Consider the following 13,688-nt stretch of genomic DNA (forward strand, 5'->3'; position numbering starts at 1 on the left):
TACAAAACACTCTTAATTAAAACCGCCAAAAAAAAAAAAACTGTATTTAATACATTCCCTAAAAACTAATGACCGCATCCCATACCTACAAGAGTAATGAAAAAAAAAATAACAACAAAAAGAAAAACCCTCTAATAAACAGAGTCGGACATATGACGCCATTTTTTAACCGGCAAAATGACGTCTGCTTTGAAGTTGGGTTTATTTTCTTCCTAACGACGTAATCAAAACACTGGCCTCTTATGTCTTTAATAAATCTGCTTCATTCATTCGTTTTTCTTTAACTTAAATTAATTTTTAGAAATTATTCAACTATTTCCATTTTATTTCGTAAAATGTTAATGATTGAAGTAACAAAAATGTTAATGATTGAAGTTTCTCAGACTTAAAGTCACGCACGGCTGAAATGATATAAGCGGCCATTAGAGGAAAGTTCTTTAATCAACACGTGATTTTTTTATTTATTTATTTATTACGCAAACGAAATCACAACATTTCACGGAAGCCACACGTAGACGTTTTATTAATTAATTTGTTGTTCTTTTTTTTTAATTAAATATTACATTTTTTTTTTAATTAATGTTTTAGTTTGTTAAAGAAAGTTTTGTTATTAAACCCAACCGTTTACACCTGGGAAATCTATTTTATTTCAAGGTAAGTAAATTTAAATTAACTGATTTCCTTTTATGATTATTATTGTTATTCGAAAATTTTTCATTAGAAAAATTCCAAAGAATTTTTCATGTTTATTCAGAATTGTATTTATAGCGGCAATTGAACATAAAGAAAGTACAGAAAAGTTTATATGATGATGATGCACGATGCACGTACATTTTACAGAACGAAGATATCATTTTCCAAAAATCACGTAATTTGATCAAGTATTTTTTTAATTTTTTTTTTTATTCACGAAAATCACATTTTACGACTACTTGATCGATTTACGGCATGTTTGGAATATGCCATCTTCGTCCTGTAACAACAAGTTGCACTGCATCGTGCATCATCATATAAACTTTTTTTTTTTTTTTTTAATGTTTAAGTGCCAATCTGAATAAGCACCAAATATTCTTTACTAGTATCTGTTTTTTTTTTCCTTAGTTTAACCTTGAATGGTTTTGTTACTTTAACATTTTTTTTTTAATCGTCAAAAATAATGTCGGTTTGTTACCGGTCCGCGGTCCAGTCGTCATCTGCAAGGAAGTAGCTTTTTTTTTTTCTTTTTGTAAATTTTTACTGGATTTCCATCTTAATATTTTTCTTTAAAATTACAACTTTTACAGTTTTTTAGGTATGCTGAAAACAAATATCGCATTTAAAGGTGCTAATGCACTTATTGATGCGCGCTTTTTTTTTAAATAGTATTTTCAAGTTTAATTAAAGTTTTGTTTTTATTAAATTGTAAGGTTAAAGTACAGAATAGGTACAACACCCTCACCCTCCCCATGTTAAAAATGGCTTTCTAAATATTATTTCAGCACGGATCAATAAGTGCACTAGTACCATTTAAATTGTCCGCATTGTTATTTTCTTGGCAAATGCTCGTCTGACCTCCAATCTATGGTCTCCCTTTTGCTAAACTTTCACGAAAAACACTTGTCTGCCTGAAACAATTATCAATAAACATAGATTCCATGAATTGAACTTCTGCACGCCTGAAACTCTGTTCTGTTTGCCTGCTTTCCAGCTGAGTACAATTTGGTCATCTTCAAGTCCAATGTAAACAAGTTTTTGATGAACCGTCCCCTTAAATAATTAAATTTATTAGATTTCCACTACTGACGATTACTACGATATTGTCCCATTTACTACCGCACACTCATTAACCATTATCCTCGAGTAGCATCCGAGCCTAAACAACAACAAAAACGTTTTCCGGATATTAAGTAATGTAATTCCGGTTATGTTATAAGTGGTGGCCATTATTGTACGTGCAAGCGTGCATTTCTTTTTAGCCACCAGTCTTAACATAAGGAATTACATTGTTCAATATACGGAAAACTACTTATTTTCTGAAAATGTAAATGCGATATTCGTTTGCAGCATACCTGAAAACCTGTGAAGTCGCCATTTTAAAGGTAATTGTTAAGGTGGGAAGTAAACGTTTACCAGGGGAACCTGTACGAGAGTGCTCTCACCTAGGTGTGTCAGATTTTTGGGGGAATTTTTGACACCCCTAACACGAAACTGCGAATAAAATATATAAAAAAAAAAACTCGTAATTTCTCTTTTCAAAGTTGGTTGTTTATGTTCTTTATGGAATATACTTCCGAAATAAACTATTAAAGTTGTTTAAAAAATAATAGAAATATTATTTTTTAAAAAACAGTGATTACAAAGTGCCGGCGCGCCTTCATGCAGCCATTTTTTTTACGTAATGAAATCAATTGAATTTTATGAGTTAATTTTTTTTCAATTTTTAAACTTTAAAAATCTATCAATTTTTCTATTGCTTCAATTTTTACGATATTTTCAGGGTCAATATGAAAGTTTATGCTCTTTCCAATAAATCGAATATATTTTAGACAAACGATTTTTTTATTCACCCCCCTCCTCCCATCATTTTGAAATGTCTATTAAAATTTTAATGATTAATTTATGTACCAAAGTTTTCTATATCACAAATTGAAGATAAAAGATCAGTAAATAATATATTGTAAATTAAAAAAAAAAAGTGTTTTTTGGAAATTTACCTGCAAAGTCCAAAGTGTAAAACCTTTTTTTTTTTTTTTTTAAATCACGTTGATCTGCTTATATTGTCCAGTAAATAATGGACGATAACAACAATTTTTTTCTATTTTATTCAATATTTTTTTTTTTTTTTTTTTTTTTTTTAGATATTTAAAAAATTCACTGTACAAAAAAGAATGAAAATATAATAAATAAAAAAATTATGTATTTCTTTGAGAAAAGAATAAAAAAAATTCCTGGAGTTTTTTTTTTGTTTGTTTTTTTTTAAGGCAAAATCTTATAAGTAAAATTTGACTATTTTAAACTATAGGAACACGTATTTCTCCAGGCACAAGGCGACTAACGCGATTTCCGGTTTTTCGATGAAGACTTAAAAATGGCGCTTTTTTTTTTTTTTTTTTTTTTTTTTTAAACAGTCGTTTAAAAAATTCTTTTATTTAAAAAATAAATGGAATTTAAAATATAAATACGGATAAATTCTGAACAATGAAATATGGAACTAAACATTCAATAGTATTTTTATAGTTAAGTGTTTTTTTTTTTTTTTTCGAATTTATATTGATTTTTCTTTATAATCGAAGAAAGAAAAAAATTTGATTTTCTTCTAATCTTTTTTTTTTAAAGAAAACCGATTTAAAAAAACAAATATTGTATAATTTGCTATTAAACCTGTTTATTTATTTATTTATTTATTTTTTTTGAAAAAAAAAAGGGTTTGAATTACATTTTTCAAGTAGTTATAAGCTTGTAAAAATAGGAGGTCTAATTATTCAATTTTTTTCACGCATTCTTAACATCGGTTTCTGATACTGCTAGTGCTCATCCCTTAAAAATGCGTGTTTTCACCCCCCCCCCCCCCGACGGTTATAATAGATTAGACTTAAATATCATATTAGCAGAAAAATTGTGAAAAAAAAAAAAAAAAAAAATTTTAAGAAGAGGGTTTACTTTCTTGTTATAACATTCTAATCACGTGACATATCGGTGAAGAAATAGGCAGTAAGTCAGGTAGCAAGCGAGACTAACCTACACTCCTCCATCCCCTCTAACTACTTTAACATGCCTGGGCTGACCCTGATAGTAGCCCCCTACACTTGAGTGGCAATGTGCCTTGTTTGGGGTGAAAATGTAATAATAAAAAAAAAAAAAAAAAAAAAAAAATGGAGTAGAACGTTATGACGAGAAAAGTGCTCAGCCGAAGTAGCTTCAGTTCTCTCCAAACTCTACAACAAATGCCTTAATGAATCTTGCTTTCCGGGCTGTTGGAAAACTGCTTCTGTGGTACCAGTATTCAAGAATTCTTGGCGAAAGAACTGACCCATTAAATTATCGCCCTATTAGCCTCCGCCCACTTTTTGCCAAAATACTTGAGACCTTAATTAACCATGCTCTAGTCCAGCACCTTACAGATGCTAAACTTCTGACCGACTAACAATATGGATTTAGACAAGCCCGTTCCACAGCAGACATCCTCACTGTAATCTCTGAACGCATATACCATTCACTGGACAAAGTGGGAGAGGGCAGAGCGGTAGCTCTAGATATATCTAAGGCTTTTGACAGGGTATGGCATGAGGGTCTCCTCAGGAAGATTAGATCATACGGTATAACTGGTAGAATACTTAACATAATTAAATCCTTCTTAGATAAGAGAAAAATCCAGGTTGTCCTCGACGGTCGTACATCTAAACAATATGATATAAATGCGGGAGTGCCCCAGGGATCTATCCTTGGACCTCTACTGTTCCTGATATTCATAAATGACCTCCCCGACAAAATTGCCTCTGAAATGGGTATATATGCTGATGACACCACACTCTATAGCAGGCACGACAGGAAAGCAAATGAACATATATCTAAAGTAATGGCAGAAACACTAGAGGATGACCTCCAATCAGTAGTGGAATGGGGACAAAAATGGATGGTCACGTTCAATGCCGCCAAGACTAAACTAGTTTCATTCAATGTAGTTATTGAATGAAACTAGTTTAGTCTTGGCGGCATTGAACCTTCTCTGCCACCGATAGCAATGGCCAGTGACTCCCTGTCTGAGAGTACATCTTTCAAACTGCTTGGCCTAACGTTCACAGGAAACATAAGCTGGAACAATTATATTGAAAACATTGTCAGGGCCGCTGCAAGGAAGGTGGGCTCTCTCTACCGTGCTAGAAAACTACTAACACCCGAAAGTATCCTGTACCTCTATAAGGCAACCATTCGCCCATGTATGGAGTATTGCTGTCATATTTGGGCTGGTGCATCGGCTACTAGTCTCTCGCTCCTTGACAGGGTTCAAAAGAGTCGCAAATCTGATAGGCCCTAAACTGGCATCTAAGCTTCAGCCTCTGTCCCATCAACGAAACGTTGCATCCCTTTGCCTGTTCTACAAGTATTTTAATGGTGAATGCTCTGATGAACTGCAAGCACTTGTGCCCCCACGACGTGAACACCCTCGACAGACCCGACAAGCTGCAAAATCCCACCCCCACACTGTAGAGATCCCTAGATGTAAAAGATCTTTCTACTCCGGTAGTTTCTTCCCCAGAACCGCTAGACTTTGGAATTCCATTCCAGGTCACTGCTTCCCCAATTGTACTGAAATGCAGAAGTTCAAGTGCAACGTGAACCAACATCTTGCTGCCCAAGTCCCTACATAGTACCCCAGTAGTTGTTTCCCCTGATAGTAGCCCCCTACACCAAAGTGGCAATGTGCCTTGTTTGGGGTGAAAATGTAATAAAAAAAAAAAAAAAAAAAAAAAAGAAAGAAAAAGTGAACCCCCTTCTTAAAATTTATTTTTGTTAAAATGATACTTAAGTCTGTAATCTATGATAATCGTCGGGAAAAAAAACTTAAACGTGTAAAACACAAATTTTTAACGGGGTAGACACTTTCGTACATGTTCGCCATCTACTAAATCATCAATCCTCATCTTAAAAAAAAGTCCATAACATTTAAATATCTTATCTTCTATATATATATCTATATATATAAAAGCGAAAATGTATGTGTGTATGTTTGTGTGTCTGCTAAAAACTTTCAAGACACACGACGAAAATTCACAAACTCTGTATCATATCGAAGGTCCATCCTTCGCTCGGAAAATATCGAATAATTGGCCCAAAACGTTCATTTTTTTTCATCCCGAAATCGACAATTTTCGACAGGGGGGCGGGGTCAACAAAAACGGTCTTCTCATGACGACGTCCGGTTCTACGCATGCGCCAGATGACGTCATGACCTGATTTACTTTAAATAGTTGAAAAACTGAAAAAATTTCATGTACATCGCGTTAGGTCAGTCAATTAGTGCGTTGGTTCATTATCTAAATGTTTTGGGTTCGAATCGTGGTGTGAGATGTCTTTTTTTTTTTTTTAAATATTGAACCAGTGTTATTTAAGCCATTTCTCACGTAACGTTCGTTTTTCTGTTTTTTTTTTTTTTTTTTTTTTTTTTTTACTTCGCTTATCCACCCCGGACCACACACCCAAAACCACCCGGGTACCCACCGATTTTTTAAATTTTAATATCGAAACAGGCTTATTTAAGCCATTTTTCACGTGTTCGTTTTTCTGTTTTCATCGTTCGTTTGTCTTAGGTTAGTTTTTTTTGTGTTTTTTTTTCCCGCTTAAGTGTTAATGTCGTTTTCTTTTACTTCACTTATAACAAACAAACAAACCTGGTCATTGACGTCGTCGTCACGCTCGACGACTTCCAGGCGCGCACCTGTCAATTTGGTTCTTACTTAAATAAATTCAAACATCTTTCACTAACTCATTCTGGCTGGCCGATTTTATTTTCAAACTTCGCCTCAGGGCTTTGGGTTCAATCCTACCCCCCCCCCCCGGTTCTTTTTTATTTAACACCACACACACCTACAAACACCTGGGAAACGCCGGATACCCCCGCTAGTATATATATAAAAGGCAAAATGCGTGTGTTTGTGTCTCGCAAAAACTTTCCACAGAGGTGACGGATTTTCGCCAGATTGGTATTATTTTGAAGCTTGAACCTTCGGACGATAAATATCGAAAAACTGGCTAAAACTATTCTTTCCCCCCTCAACGGGACGCTTTTCTATAGAGAGGGGTAGCAAAAAAATCGTTCCTTCATTTTCCTTTTCTACTACTACTATGGCATGATGTTTGACCTAGAAAACGTTGACGTTTGTTTAACCACCTGTTTTTTTAAACGTTTATTTCATCAGTTCTGTCTCTTTAGCGTCAGGGAAAAAAAACTTAAACGTGTAAAACACAAATTTTTAACGGGGTAGACACTCTCGTACATGTTCGCCATCTACTAAATCATCTAAAAAAAAAGTCCATAACGTTTAAATATCTTATCTTCTATATATATATCTATATATATAAAAGCGAAAATGTATGTATGTGAAAAACTTTCGAGACACATGACGAAAATTCACAAACTCTGTGTCAGACTGTTTTTTTCCACCTTAGCCTCAAGGCTTCGGGTTTGAGCTTACCTCCCTATCAAAACTTTTTTTTTTCTTTTACACCTTCTAAACACCCGGGCAACGCTTTTTCTTTTTTTCTTTTTTTGTTATTACTTCGCCCATTTTGTTTTGATCTAACCCTTCCCCCCCCCCAACAAACACACACACACACACACACACACACCTCCAAACAGCCGGGCAACGCTGGGCACCCCTGCTAGTCTATAATATAAATCTCACCTCTCTATTTATATATATGTATATATGTTTGTATGTCTGCCTAAAACTTTTGACAGAGGCGACAGATTTTCACAAGATAGGTATCGTCTTGAAGCTCAATCGTTTGGATCACAAATATCGAAAAATTGGCTGAAAAAATTGATTCCTTCACCCTCAACTCTGCACTTTTCTACTGAGAGGGGTCGCTTTTTTGCCAATATTTTCGAAAGTCATTACCTCTTTTTGATCGACTAGCCTTAATTTGAACCTTCGCCACTTCCGGTTTGGCAATGGACGCAATGGCAAAAACGTCGCTCTTTTTTTTTTTTTTTTTTTTTTTTTTTTTTCACATTCTTTTCTTCCTCCATAATACGGGTTCGAGCCTGCCTGCCTACTGCCACATTTTTTTTTTTTTGCTCAACGGACACTTCCAAACACCCAGGCAACGCCGGGCAGTCAGGCTTGGCTTGTTTTATAGAAATGCGAGATGCACTTCCATATCTTAGTTGTAATCCCAAAAGGAAAACTACTTCGCCAATTCCACAACTCAACAAATCTCAGCTGTCACCCAACCGTCAAAATACCAATGTGTACCAACTAAATACTCACCTTTTAAAAGTTGATATTTTTTTTTTTTTTTTTTTTTTTTTTAGGTATTTGAGTCTGTTTTGAACGAATATCGCATTTAAAATTGCCGTCAATAAGTAGTTTTTATGATATTAAGACATTTATTATCTGATGTATTCTGTAACGGTTTTCAGTGGTCGCCATTTTGGTTTGAACTTAAGACAATATAAACTGAAACGAATCTCCATGTTTAAGTGAAAAAAACAATGGTGACCATGAAAACCATAAGATTGGATTATAAATGTCTTAATACCATTAAAAATTACTTGATCCATTTGATCCAAATTAAGTGATTTACAAATAAAACAAATTTTTTTTTTAGACGGCATTGAATGTGCCACAAAACTTTTAGACGGCATTGAATGTGCCACAAAACTTTTAGGCAGCATTGAATATTTCACACTCACCAAAAATCTCTGTCTATTTGTAAAAGCGAAAAAGTCTCTATCAAAGTGTAGTGAAGTAGAAGAAAAAAAAGAAATTAAAAAAATATATATAAGACACAGCTGTTCCTTCCAAAAGGTTGAGCTCTTCACCGTCACAAAAAGAATTCACCGTCACTTCTTCCAACCGTCGTTTCACACTCTGCACTCTTCCCCTGCTTTAAAAAAAGTACCGTTTATATGCTGCCCATTTCTCCACTTTGACTATCAACCAGAGCCATCTAGTTTTCCATTTCTCCAAACAGCCAATTTGCAAAGGGAGACAACTCAAACCACACAGAGCCATCTAGTTTTCCATTTCTCCAAACAGCCAATTTGCAAAGGGGGACAACTCAAACCACACGCCCCCTTGATCTACACGATCATCACATGTCAACCCATCACGTAGTCGCTCGACCAACATGGCGGCCGTCTCTCTCACTGCGATCTCCACGGAGCCTCTTCGTGAACGTCGCTACTTGGCTCGACGTCACTGTCTTCCTCTGATGACACCACTACCGGCCGCACATCAAGGATGTGTTGAGGGATGCTGTCGATAGATACATTGTTCGGGGACTGGACACTTGTCACAATGCCCCTCCCCCAGCGTATGGTACAGCGAGCATCAGGTGGTTTGATCCACACTTCCTCTCCCACTCGCACAGTCGCTCGCTTCTCGCCTTCCTCCGCGGGTACCTGTGCTGTTCGGGGATGCCGCCACTCGTACTTGAAGACTGCCCTCTGCGGCACTGACTCCACTTTTTGCCCTGACTTATATTATACCAGAAGACAGCTTCTGGCGGCGAAATCTGGCCCCTTTCAGCTATAGCCTTAATGGTCCTATGATGCCGCTCCACAATTCCGTTTCCGCCTGGTCTATATGCAGCCCTGAAATAGCGCCGCACTCCCCACTTATCCAACACATTCTTCATGACAGATGAGCGAAAGGCAGTTCCATTGTCCATTAGCACTTCCGTCACTGGATCCCTCTCCAAAAACACCTCTTCCAAGACCTTTGCAATTTCACCTGCATTTTCCGCCTTGATCTCCCTCCAAATGGCTACTCTTCCTGGTCCACAGTCGACCATTGACAGATACGGCCTCTGTCGATAGTGCGTTACGTCTATCGCCAACCTACTCCAGTTCTCTGCCACCTGAACCTCACCAGCTTTGTGTCTACTCGGCGCAGGGTCGATTGATTGACACCGGCTGCATCTCTCAATCACTGTCCTAACGGCCTCCTTTGTGATTCTGGGGTCCACCTTCCTGGCCAAGAACAAGGTTCTATCCACTCCAAAATGGTGCATGTCATGCAAATCCTTCAGAGTGTCTTCATTCAAACAACATATTGCAACAGCCACCTCATTCGGTGCCTTTAGCCAGGTCTTCCGCACCCTCGTCATCACATCTGCTCTGTTCTTCGCTGAAGGAATGATAGTGACCTTAAGTTGAAGATCAAATTCTCTAATCAGCTCCCTTAACATCATCAATCGACGCTTTACTAGCATCTCGGCAGTGCCTTTCGTCTTCACCCTCCTTTCTCCTGTAACTTCGGACTGGATCCAAGAGAACACAGTGGCTGAGTCGGTCCTCACCTCAACATTCTGTAGCCCCCATAGTATTTACACCAGGCAGTTGCTGCAGAGCTATAGAAATATGGTCCGGGAAGCCATTGATAAAGGCCATCTTAACCATCTGTCGACGACCTCCTCCATTGAATCCTGCTAGTCCCGTCAACCTCCTGATATTGTTGGCGTAAACATCGACAGGCTCTCCGGTCCACACCATACGGCTTAGTTTGCCATATGCCACAAACGGTCCTTCGGTAAATGCTTCCCTCAACTTTTCCTCAATGGTGTCAACAGACAGTCGATCCTCCTCCCGCATCTCCAGATATAGGGCCAGAGCATCATCAAGATACAGCGGTATCAAGCTGGCTACATCCGTGATGTCCTGCAACTTAGCGACAAGTTTAACCTTGGTCAGCCAGGTTATAACATCTCCCTCTCCAGAGAACGTCTTAAGCATTTCACTGCTGATCCTCTTTGCTTCCATAGTTCCCACCGAAATAGCTTGTAGTGAAGTAGAAAAAAAAAAAGAAATTTAAAAAAAATATATATAAGACACAGCTATTCCTTCCAAAAGGTTGAGCTCTTCAACGTCCAAAAATAATTCACCGTCACAAAAAGTATTCACCGTCACTTCTTCCAACCGTCGTTTCACTCTCTGCACTCTTCCCCTGCTTTAAAAAAAGTACCGTTTATATGCTGCCCATTTCTCCACTTATGCAAATTGACTATCAACCAGAGCCATCTAGTTTTCCATTTCTCCAAACAGCCAATTTGCAAAGGGGGACAACTCAAACCACACAAAGAAAGCTCATTCTTGACAAAATACAAAATCTACTTTGAATTCTAGTGGGAGAAGATCCCTTCTCCCTAGATCCTTTTTCTCGTGAAAGAGACACTGCTAGTCCTTGCTCTATCATTATTTTCATTGAACGTCAAAAAGCCCTAGGCCCAAAAGCATGTCAACCAATACATAATGTATAGATATTTAAAGTATGTATTATCAATAGATTTTTTTTATTGCTTTTTCACCCCAAACAAGGCACAGTGCCACTTTGATGTAGCGGCACTGTACCTTTTTTGGGGTGAAAAAGCAATAAAAAAAATCTATGTTAATGAGTACAAAAGGATGTTTTGCAGGCCCTCCGTTGTATGGGCAACTAGGGCACAGTAGTCGGCCTATTGCAGCTCGATGATGGTCTCTAAGGTCAGCTTGGTCATTATGTACAGAGGTGTTGGGGAGGGGAGGCAGGTACAGTGTGGAGTCCATCATGATCCAATGCCAGCTCAGGTTGCTGGGACACATCAATCAAATACCCAACCGCAAACTACCGCGTAGAATCCTCTATGGTCAATTATTCCAAGCATGACACAGTGCCAGTGGACAGAGAAAGCGTTTCAAAGACCACATCAAGAGATCCCTGAAGAGGTGTTGAATAGATCCTACTTCACTAGAGGGACTTGCTTCCTGCTAAGCTCTCTGGTGCTTCTTCTAACTCTGCTAACAAGGAGTTGACTATGTTGAGGAGCAGCAAATACAGTGAAGCGTGCAAAGAGACATGAAGAGGCATCCTTGCTTCGCCTGGCGCCTTCTTCACATGCCCGATCTGTGACTGTATCTGTGGGTTTAGAATTAGACTATTTAAACATCAGACTCACAAAAAGTTTGTCATCATTAGATAATGGACAATCAAGAAGAAGAAGAAATAGAAGATCCCAACACTCCTTTAGAATGGATTACTCTGCCTATAAAAAAAAAAGCTAGCAAGCAGTAACCAATGAGATAAAGTAAAGGAATCTTGATACTGACGTTAAATTTGAACTTAACTCCAAATCCAACTGTTCTCTTCTCTCTGCACTTTCCACACTGGCCCCCAAAGGAAAGAAGACGGCTCTTTTATAGGGAGACCCAACCACATCTCATTTGCATACCCCTCCTCCCTCTCCTCACATCACGTGATCATCAGTCCATAACTACCAGGGGCGGCCATTTTTATTTTTTTTATTTTTATTTTTTTTTTTGCCTAACACAAGCCGCACGATGCATGAGGTAAGGTTCTTTACTTTTAACCACAGATACTCCGGCATTCAAGATACGTTTGGATGTCAATCTCTTATTTGGTACCTTTCTACAATAAACTTATAACTTTGTGTGTTGAGCCCTATTTCATCTGTGACATACTGATTATTTTCTCCCAGGAATATGTCGCATTCCTGATTTTTTTTTTTGGCTAATCATGGATCTGCCATTGTGCTGCAATCAGGTAGGAAAGGACTTGGTGATGGCCCAGTATTAACTGTCATATAACATGGATGCTTTTAACATGGATGCTGAACGAATTGGATGCTGAACGAGACAACAACTGAGGAAATTTTGTTCGTGCTGCATTTGTCTTCATATTGATATCACATCTGCCATCTGTGCACAACATTTTTTACACAGTGTTCACCACTTATCAAGGCCCAGAAGCCACTCAGGGATAAGGGTTATTGCAAGTACATTACGTTAGTGTGGAGATTTGATGAAGTGTTTACTTAAGGGGGCGGTTCATTAGGAATTTGTTAATGTTGGACTTGAAGACATCCAAGTTGTAGTCTGGTGGGAAGCAGGCAGACGGAAATTTTTCATATAAAAGAAAGTGCAGTTGCAAAACAATAAGGTCGTAAGCCCTGGAGCTCTGTGAGGCTGAGGGGCTCCGGAAGCCCTTTGTTAAAGAGGACCAAATGCTTTATGTGGAAAAAATTAAATGGCTGCAGACATTTAATTTTTTATCTATTTTACTGGAAAAATATGATACAGGTGTAAAGAGTTTTAGGATGGTTCATGAAAAATAAAAAATAAATTATCGAAAAATGCAACAATTTTTGATTAATCAAAAACAAAAAATGGTTGTAAACACAAAAATATAGTAAAATCACGAGCAGGAACGACTAATGAACAAGTAAGGAACAACTAATGAACAAGTAAGGAACAACTAATGAACAAGTAAGGAACAACTAATGAACAAGTATAAGTTAAAATTTGAAATTAATGTTGTTCATATTTATTTTAGCAATTATCTTGTTAGTGCTCCGTGAAAAACCTTTGCCCTGCTCAAGAGCTCCATGGTGTCCTGAAGTTTGGAAAACCCTGATCTGGATGACCTTTCTTTACACGTGCCAACCTTTATGACTAGAAGTTTAGTTTTTAGAAAAAATTTTCAAGAATTTTTTTCCCTCCAAAATCGATTGTGTAAACCGTTTTGTTGATTTTTTTTGTTATGTAAAGGGGAACATAGTTTGTGATCCAGGTTAAATTATAGGTGATGCAAATTGTTCAGAAATTGATTTGTAAGTTTTCAGTATTCAATAAACTTGTTGCTACTGAACCACTCATCAATAATTGATTTGTTTTTATTCCCACAGTGGCCTGTAATCAAATGACGAATTTAACTAGCTCTTTCTCTTATGTGTAAATTATGGTTTTTTTTTTTTACTTACATCTATTTATTTACTAGCAGATGTACCTAGCATTTAACATAATGTTAAATTACTTAAAAAAAATTAATGAAAAAAACTCCCCAAAAAACTGAAATATGGTCAAGCGAGTTCTGTTTTTTTCTAAACAGTTCACTTCTTGAATGTAAAAAAAAAAAAAAAAAACTCAAACTGAGATTGAAACCTAAATACAGTGAGTCAAGTATGATAACCGTTAGGCCGTCTTGACACGA

At 37.1% G+C, this 13,688-nt stretch overlaps 1 protein-coding gene across 2 annotated transcripts in view; it reads left to right on the plus strand.

Moving 5' to 3' along the window:
- The first annotated feature begins 475 nt into the window (after positions 1–475).
- The window catches only part of LOC145259308 (spartin-like), a 57,969-nt gene continuing 44,756 nt past the window's right edge, over positions 476–13,688 (plus strand). The window contains exon 1 of one of the 2 annotated variants that reach the window (XM_080117192.1): positions 476–654. The gene's annotated coding sequence lies outside the window, so the exon portion shown is untranslated. The remainder of the gene's footprint in view (positions 655–13,688) is intronic. The other variant, XM_080117193.1, reaches the window with a different exon arrangement.

Source organism: Euprymna scolopes, chromosome 34 (assembly GCF_053919585.1).
Source record: "Euprymna scolopes isolate OS-2025 chromosome 34, ASM5391958v1, whole genome shotgun sequence".
Lineage (NCBI taxonomy): Eukaryota > Metazoa > Mollusca > Cephalopoda > Sepiida > Sepiolidae > Euprymna > Euprymna scolopes.